Genomic DNA, 9,851 nt, shown 5'->3' with positions numbered 1-9,851 from the left:
CTAATACGATCTCCGAACCGTTTTCCAAAAGCGGTGCGCACTTCGGGAATAGGTAAATTGAAGATGCGTTTTTTAATCAAGGAATTATAGGAAGGAATTGATTTAGACATTTTATGTGTTTGTAGACATATTTTGTGTAGGAATAGCTGTCGGACGGATATAACTTGAGCTTGGGCATACAGATCTGAAGTTGGAAATCGAAAGGGTCTTTTGAGCATCACTTTTAAAACAGAGCGTTGAGCCCACGTCGAGCCCTTTCGATTTCAAGCATACTAGTTTTAGATGCACTGCCCCAAACCGTAATACAATAATTGATCACTGATTGACAAAGTGCGATATAAATCGTTTTTAGTAAAGGAACGTCTGCAGAATTACGGAGTTTTTTTGAAAATACATATAAATCGACTTTCTGATTCTTTTAGAAAGATAGTGAATATGTTGTTTAAAGTTCAAATTTTCATCAACTAAAAGCCCAAGATATTTTATGACGTTGGTGTTCTGAAAAGCATTACAGTTGCAGGGATTAGAGGGGAAGTCAGTACATGAGTGAATTTTAATTATAGGATTGAAAGATGGTTTTGATGAGGCAGTTTTGTGAAAGCAAAGGAATTTAGTTTTATTGCAGTTCAAGGTCAGAAGGTTGGCCTGAAACCAATCTGATGCAATTTTCATGGCCTTTTCTGTAGTAGCTACAACATCCTTCCAAGAACTATCTTTAAAAAGTATCACTGTGTCTGCATAACAAAGAATTTCTGAATTGGGAATTTTGGGATTTTTTTTGTAGGGTATGCTTGTAACTAAGATTAGGGTAGTTTTACGTTCTTATCAATAAAACAGTTAGCTTCCGACTGCAGACTTTCATTGACGTTGCATTGGCGACGACTCGGGAATTTAACCGTTTTAGATTGCAAATATTATAAAATCAGTGATAAATATCGATACGCGGAGTCAAAATGCCGATCGGTAAAGTGGAACCTTTCGATTTACAGTCGAAACAGTGGTTAAATTATATACGCCGCGTAAAGCAATTTATAAAGGCCTCAACGAAATCAAAACAGAATTGAAAGTGGCAACGTTAATAACATTAGTCGGTGAACCCACATATAATTTAATGTGTGATCTGTGCGCGCCTGCTAATCCGGAGGACAAAACGTTTGCGGAGTTGGAACAATTAATGACAAATCATCCTGAGCCCAAGCGGTCGGTTATCGCCGAACGCCATGTTTTTAGATTACGTAGACAACGAGTGGGCGAATCCTTATCAGATTATTTACAAAATTTAAAACATTTAGCTGTAACCTGTGTTTTTAGGGTTCCGTACCCAAAGGGTAAAAACTGGACGTTATTACTAAGACTCCGCTGTCCGTCCGTCCGTCCGTCCGTCCGTCTGTCACCAGGCTGTATCTCGTGATCTGTGATAGACAGCTGAATTTTCACAGATGATGTATATCTGTTGCCGCTATAACAACAAATACTAAAAAACAGAATAAAATAAAGATTTAAGTGGGGCTCCCATACAACAAACGTGATTTTTGACCGAAGTTAAGCAACGTCGGGCGGGGTCAGTACTTGGATGGGTGACCGTTTTTATAGATAACGGTACGGAACCCTTCGTGTGCGAGTCCGACTCGCACTTGACCGGTTTTTGGTACTACATTAGAGGAAAACTTAAGAGATCAGTTTGTGTCCGGATTGGCGAGTGATGATATGAGATCGCGGTTATTAATATCACATACAAAAAGGCGGTGGAGCTAGCTCTGGCGTTAGAGGCGGCTGAGAAACATGCGGAGGCGAGTGCTAGTGGTGTGCGCGGGTGTATGAGTGCGAGTGCAGGCGCTGCGAGTGGCAGCGGCGCGAGCGCGAGCACCGCCGGCGTGCCCGCTGGCGGGCTCGGCGGCGGCGGCGCGGCGGGCGAGGGCCTGCATGCCGTGCGGGGAGTGCGGTCCGGCGCCGTTTAAACAATATAATTGTGATAAGTGTCAACGTAAAGGACACCTCAAAAGTATGTGTAAGTTGCCTGATAATAAGGGACAAAATAGAAGGCATTTTTTTATGGAGGAGGAGTCGGAGGAGTCCCATAGTGATTTTTATCACATCAGGGTGTGCGCGGCAGGAGAAAAACCGTTTTTTGTAGACGTTACAATTGACAGTTCGGTGATTAAGTTTGAAGTGGACACCGGTGCTCGAATTTCGGCCATCAACGAAGTGGATTATTTACGTTATTTCCCTGATTATCCTTTGTTTAATGATGACATTAAACTTTGTGCATATGCAGGCTCGGTGATCAAGTCGGTGGGCTATTATTAACTGCATCTATAAATAATGTTACGGAAAGACATTTAAAGTGGTATTTTATTAAAAATGGTAGCCGCCCAATACTAGGTAGATCGTGGATTCGTCGTTTCAATATTAAGTAGGGGAGAGTGGGTAACAGTGACTAACGGGTAACAGTGAATAAAATGCCGCTGTCCGTGTATTTACGCACACAAACACTTGTACTCTTGTCAAACGTTCGCTTCGAGCGTTCCCCCCGCGCAGCGCCAGTCGCCGCCACGCTCACACTAGAGATGGGCGAAATGTGTCAGTAGAAAGAAAAGAGTGATATATATCTTTCTATCACTGGGATATGTATCACTCTTTTATATCTTTATATCCGTATATATCAGTTGTCCCGCTCGTAACTGTATCGGCACTTGCTGACTATGCGTCATCTTATGAGTGTGTGTGAGAGACAGAGTAGTAGTAGTAACGAGCGAGAAATACTATACTTACTATATCTACTTCTCGCGGAATATTTAGCGAATGACGCGTCCGATCCCGCCCGAACGACCTTTGTCGCTCTTTCGTGTTACTTCGGTCGACGCGCGACCGAGACATCACTTGTCGCTTTAGTAAATTGTTGCTGAGGGAGTGAGAGCTGTACGGATATACTGATACATTCGGATTCGTAAAGACAAGAAGAGTGATTCATGAAAAGAGAAAGATATATATCTTTTTTATCTATCACTCCTGAGTTACCCATCTCTAGCTCACACGCCGGGAGGTCACGTGCCGGCAGCGTACCCCCATAGTATAAGTAGAAAATTAATTCTTTATGTGTTTTTAAAAAGTGTGTTGTGTCAAATTCTTTAAGGGTTTTGTGTGTTTGTGGATTACTTAGTGTTGTGTAGTGTTTCGGTTAGCCTAAAATGCTATTATTTTGCCCTTAACAAGAGTCACACCTATTTAAGAATGAGATTGAAGAACGAGAAATTGCTAAACATTCCAAGAAAAAAAAGCAAGCAGTAAAGAAAAGGATGACCGTCAAAAGGAGTGTTGCAAAGTGATTCATTAATATAATACATTTAAAACGATACATTAATATAATGTACACTCCGAGGAAGAAGGATCGTTTGCAGAAACAGAAACTGATTTTGGTATCGTTGATCCAGAATGTTTCGGACAGTTGCCGACTTTACCAAAAGAAGGCAATTTTGTCCTAGTAGAGTTTAAAACAAATAATAGAAAGGTTTTCAACGCTGGAAAGGCGTTAAAAGATGCAGCAAATGGGGAAACCGAGATAAGTTTTTTAAGGAGAGATTCTACAAATGGGAAATATCGCCTCCCAAATGTCAGACATAAAAATGTTTTTGCCTAATCCATCCTATTCGGGACAAACAAAGGAGGCAGCAGGGGTGTTTATACCTTAGATTTAGGTTTTTCTGGAATAGATATTCGTTGTTCAACCATTTGTTCACAATGTTTAGCTTCATGCTAATTAAAATTGAAGCATTGTTTTAATACAAATTTAATTATAATATTAATATAATTATTGTTCATTTAATGTAGTTTAAGACACTCTGTTCTAGTGTAAATTATTATTAGTGATCTTATGAATCCAAATGATTAATAAATAATATTTGTTAATTACAAATACAAAATACAAATACAAATACAAATGCGTTTATCTCATTTAATAAATCCTGCAATAAATCACTGTGACCCATGAAGTTCACTGTACCCCAAGGGCTTATCCAAAGTAACCCATGCATGTTACAGTGGATAATTTCCCATTTATAAAAAAAAATACTTTTGACGAAAATCTATGGCTGTTAGAATGTCTGTCGTCTGTCTTTTGTGTACCCTGATAGTGTTACAAAACAATGGATTGACATGCTAGGGCTAAATGTACTTAGCTTCAGAAATATTGGGCTTCAAACAAAAGTGTATCCACTGTTACCCACTCTCCCCTACTTTGACATACACAATATTGAGACAGACGAGGATAATGTTGTTCAGAATCGATTTGTCAACGAGTTAACTAAGGAATTTCCACAAGTGTTTACAGATGGTTTAGGAAAGTGTAAAAAGTCAATTCGATTACAACTCGCAGATAATGAACCGGTTGTCATACGCGCTAGGCCCGTGCCGCTCGCGCTGCGCGCGGCTGTCGAGAGGGAGATCGCGCGGATGGAGCAGGAAGGTTCTATATACCCGGTAGATCAGTCAGACTATGGTACTCCTATAGTACTCGTAATTAAACCGTCGGGAGAAATTAGGATCTGTGGGGATTATAAAACCACCATTAACCCAAAACTCAAAAGGGACTATTATCCCCTCCCCCGTATTGATGAGTTGTTCGCAGCGTTAAGCGGGGGACAAGAATATTCAAAAATAGATCTGACTAGAGCCTATATGCAGGTACCGCTGGAAGAAATTTCTCAGGCGGCAACGGCAATATCTACTCATATTGGAACGTATGTTTATAAAAGAACTCCGTACGGGTTGAGTTGCGTACCTGAAAAATTCCAGAAAATGATGGAAGAAACGTTGCGAGGTTTACCAAATACGGTAGTGTTTTTAGATGATATTTGTGTTACAGGCAAGGATAGAGAGACACATATTAAAAATCTGCGAGCGGTAATCGAAAGACTGGCCGAAATGGGTCTAACTGTAAAAATTGAAAAATGTAAATTCTTACAAAAAAGTGTTTCATATCTTGGATTTGTGATCGACCGGCACGGGTTGCATCCCGATCCCGATGAGTCAAAAATAGTAGCTATTTCAAATGCGCCGCGACCAGGCAATGTTACTCAATTAAAAGCGTTCTTGGGACTTGTGATGTTCACTTAACATCATTAATCTAGTTTACTTTTACAGGAATTATATTGATTATAGGTAAATAAAACAATTTATTATTCGGTCCATACAGAGCGCCCGTAACACCGCGGCCGCCATCATGCGCACCAGTGTTGCCAGCCATCTGCTTATTTATTGATGAACACCACATCTCTTCCTTTTTAACAAATTTGAAATTGTAGGAGAATACATAAAATGAATCATTGTACAGTACTGTACAACCAAAATTAACTTGCAACACAACACATTTCTAATCAGCATTTAGCTTTAACCAATTGAGTGATAACAATTTGAACAATGCATTTACAGACACTGACATAACTATTAAACTCTTAAATCACGACACACTTTTATAACTCAGTGTTTATATAATGATAAATATGAAGAAGTCGATACTCCAATTACAAATAAGTAAACTTACAGCTTTCCACATAGTCTTAGAAACCTTATTCCTTGTAAATATACCCTTTAGTATACAAAGATAGATAAATAGAGATATTTATTTGCATACCAGGTATTTTACATACATATACATGGACCCTGAAAAGGGTGTAGTAAAATAGGAAGTTTACAATATCACAAGTCCATACGTATGACTAAACTACTAATAGTTAATTAATTTTCTAATTGCTGTTATAAGTAATCAAGTAACATATACATTTTTAAAGTAACAACTACAATACAGATAGCCTCTTTAATATGTTTACAGTCTGATTACAACTATATATTATCTAGCCAGCCATCATATGTTAAGAACAATGAGTGATGTTAGACCACAATATTAACCACTAGTTTGTAGTACAATATATATTTTTACTAGAGTCTAATATAGTCCTTAACATGGTTAAGGTAGACTGCTCACTGACACATCAATAACATGTAACATCTGTAACAATAACTGTTTCTTACTTATTAGTATTTACATACATGACATTTATTATTATTATCTATTTCCTCTCTCTTTCTTTAAAATTAAATTGTATTACAATGTATACTAGCAATTATCCCAATAAGCCTAGTTTCCCCTCTGGTTTGGAAGGTCAGATGGCAGTCGCTTCCGTAAAAACTAGTGCCTACGTAAATTCTTGGGATTAGCTGTCAAGCGGACCCCAGGCTCCCATGAGCCGTGGCAAAATGCCGGGATAACGCGAGGAAGAGAGAGTAGGTATACTAGCAATTATCCATACATATAAAATCAGTTGTATATTAACCCTCTACAGTTAAATACATGTAGAATATATTATTTTCATAAAAATTCCATGCAATAATTTAGTAGTTTAAAATATTTATATAGGAGCCAGTTACCTTATCAAATTCCTAACATTCTATTCCATAATTTTAATCAGTAATCAGTCATTAGTTGCTTTCATAGGTACATACATAAGGTGGTACATTTGAATAAGAAACAGTTATGAACCCTGTATGGGCACTGCAAATAACAACTTTTAGTAACTAAAACTCTTAGCTTGCTACATTCTATAAAATAACATTTTATATTATTTAGTTTAGGTAAAAATATTAGTTTAAATGCCACTTTTATTACCCCTATAAGTATTATTAACAACTTGTACCTAAAAGTGTTTAATGCGACCAGATTGTCAAAAGCATCAACAAATAGTGAAATTGTAACGTAGTATAGCTTTCTTGGACAAGCCGGAGCTTTAGAATTTTCCTTTGCACCATAAAAATAGCATATTTCAAAATAAATAATAAATAGTGAAAAACATCTCAACAAGTTTCACATACTTTTAAATTCCTGTATCATACACAGTTCTACAAGTAAATATAAAGATAAATATGCAAACTTAACGCAAATGCGCTATAATCGTTAAACATATCTTTAGGCTACAGACTTCTGTCACTTATCTAGTGAGAACCACTATAATCTGTGCATAAATTTTACATCATTGTTCATAAATAATTATGTATAGTTACTTACTGAAAATTTAAATATACATAGTTAAATATATCTTACTATGACTTTGCTGTTATCATATTAACAATGACTGCACTTTACAGATGTGTAACACTGAAAAGCTTATGTAGTAAGGAATTAATATGCTGAATATCTGGTCCAAATCCTGTGTTGGTATATCTATTAACAAAACTTGTTTATTTACTACTTGCCTTTGTTGCCTAATAGGTACTCGTGTATGAATATGATCTAAACTTGTAAATTTTAATCAGTTGTCTGGTCATATAAATATATACAATGTCGTGTCGTATCGTTATTTACTTAATAACGAATCCAATACCAAACTTTGGAAACACCAAACAGGACTCCACAGACCTTTCGCCAGAAATCTGAACAAGCGATATACTGTAACGCACATGGTTTTGCATCACATCCCAAATGGACTGTTTAGCACGTAGCCAGTTGTCAGCCGCATATTCCAACATATCTTTGGCATTGTCACCTGTAAGAGAAATACAGAAAATTCATCTGTTACGCTATGGGTGTGTTTATACCTATTTGGGTAGGTATGAGAAATTCAAACAGTTGTCTGTTGTGAACCATTAATCACTAATCAAGTTGATGGACTAATCATTTGATCTTGTCATTCTTGACTAATACAGTAGACTTGTTGACTGGTAGTATAAGCAGTATACAACTATACAGTGGTAGGTAATTATTTTATTCTGATGATCTCATCCAAAAGAGTATTTACTTAGTCTAACTACTTAGACTAAGTAGATAACTTCTTAAAGAAAAAAAAAAAGGTTTTTTTTTTTTTTTTGTTTGAATCAGTTTTGCTTGATAACAGCTTTGGTAGGATGGTTTGTCTTGTAAGGGTGTGTTTTGCTAAAATAGCATAACAAGCATAAATGTATGACCATAAAAAATGTATTTTATTGGGGATTCTAATGATGTTTGTTTTGACATCCATTTAAATAATTTTACCACATATATTCATTTCTACTTTGTAATGTACACATTTTCATGAATTATTGAGTTTAATAAGGGTACAACATATAATCCCTTACAAAAGATGATTTTATACCACCGGACCTAATGTATTTATTATTTCATATACAGGCAGGCAGTAAAGCAGTACTTTTACAAATGCAAACGATACAAGTCCAAAATATGAATACCAATATGTCCAATTTGTTTTTGATTTCGACAATGTGACTTGAATCACTGACATTCATGATTTGACAGTTCTGTCATAGTCACTAGTTAGGTTAAATCAAAACTTCATTGAGATTTTCTTTTACTTACACTTACCCTATTTCCAGACATTTAGGGTTGTACAATATACTTTCCAAACATGGCTCGTAACATACCATATGTGATGAGATCCTTATACTTCACGCTGCTAAACCAGTCTCCATTTCTGGTCACTGATATTTCTTCGAAAATGTCGTACAACACCTATATAGACGTCTTGCAAATATAATTATATAGTTAACAACATTGTACTTATTTTAGTTGCTAGTCTGAATGTGTTAAACTATACTTTTTTATATTATATTTAGGACATATTGTGACATATCCATGATTTTAACACTTGCAACAACATCCAATATCTACATTTTGCTCCGTAAGTTTGGAAAATCTGGTGATGGTCAAGAAACCTGAAAACTTACACAACCTGTTAGTCCATGTTTGCCACAAAACTGTAACGAGCACAGTTACACATTCCTGGAGTACATATAAGAATCTAGTAGATTCAATATTGTCTTGAATCTAATCTGGAACATTACTTTTATTTATTAACATTTAACACACAACATTGTTCTGAAACAATCTCTATCTGTCAAGTGTCAAAAGTGACACATCTGTGACATCTGACAGTAGCAATGGACTCTATAGTACTATAGATAGTTTAGCCAGGGACTGTCTCATTTCAACCATAGAGAGACAAAATCATACTGTCTTTTTCTTACGCTAGAACTAGCACCCAAAGAAAGGTTGAGTAGTTTTTCTATTCCATGTTACTAACAAATTTGTGTTTGCCAGCTTCACATTACAGGATTTGTTAAGAACTAATAAAGTACAATACAACTCACATTCACTTCTTTACGTTCCATTTACTCATGGTATTAAGTATATTATTTATTACATCATTAAATGTTGCTATTACTTTGCAAACTCAACCGTATGAGTTCCTTAACATCATAATATATGTAGGTATGGAAATTTCCCATTAACCATCTTGTTGATTCATGATCAACCATTAGTTCCCATCATTTTATGGGGTTGATGATGTTATCCTTTACGACTTGGCGTACAAATCGTTAACATCATCATTTCGGCAACAGCCAGTAGTCATTTTGACATTTTTCGTTTCAAACGATTTTTTCCCATCATTTTATGGGGTTTATGATGTTGTATTACAACTTGGCGTACAAGTTGTTAACATCATACTTTCGGCATCAGCCTAAGCCAATAACTTGTTGGCATTTTATGTACACACAATCACTGCAATCGCTCATAGATCTTGAATTGAATAGCCTAGATGACAAACATTGTAATTAATTATATCATTTGTGCCAGTATATTTTGAGAATCATTAATGTTTACATGAGATCCGTTAAAGGTCAACACAAATGTTCTTAGTTTGACCATCATACTCCAAGCACAAAACAGACTTTACTATGCAGTACCTACAGCAGGTACTTAGACCTTTTGGAAATATGGAAACAAGTAAATTTATATTTTGCTGGTGAATATGTACATCGTTTATAGTTTGCAAGGCAACTACATAGGTACATGTATTCTTGCATAA

At 36.2% G+C, this 9,851-nt stretch overlaps 1 protein-coding gene across 1 annotated transcript in view; it reads left to right on the top strand.

The window, feature by feature from the left end:
• Positions 1-584: 584 nt before the first annotated feature.
• Positions 585-9,851, top strand: part of LOC134803971 (uncharacterized) — a 460,442-nt gene continuing 451,175 nt past the window's right edge. The window contains exon 1 of the mRNA XM_063776829.1: positions 585-594. The gene's annotated coding sequence lies outside the window, so the exon portion shown is untranslated. The remainder of the gene's footprint in view (positions 595-9,851) is intronic.

The sequence above is a fragment of the Cydia splendana genome, chromosome 2 (genome assembly GCF_910591565.1).
Source record: "Cydia splendana chromosome 2, ilCydSple1.2, whole genome shotgun sequence".
In the NCBI taxonomy this organism is placed as follows: domain Eukaryota; kingdom Metazoa; phylum Arthropoda; class Insecta; order Lepidoptera; family Tortricidae; genus Cydia; species Cydia splendana.
This window is presented reverse-complemented; position numbering and strand designations above follow the sequence as displayed.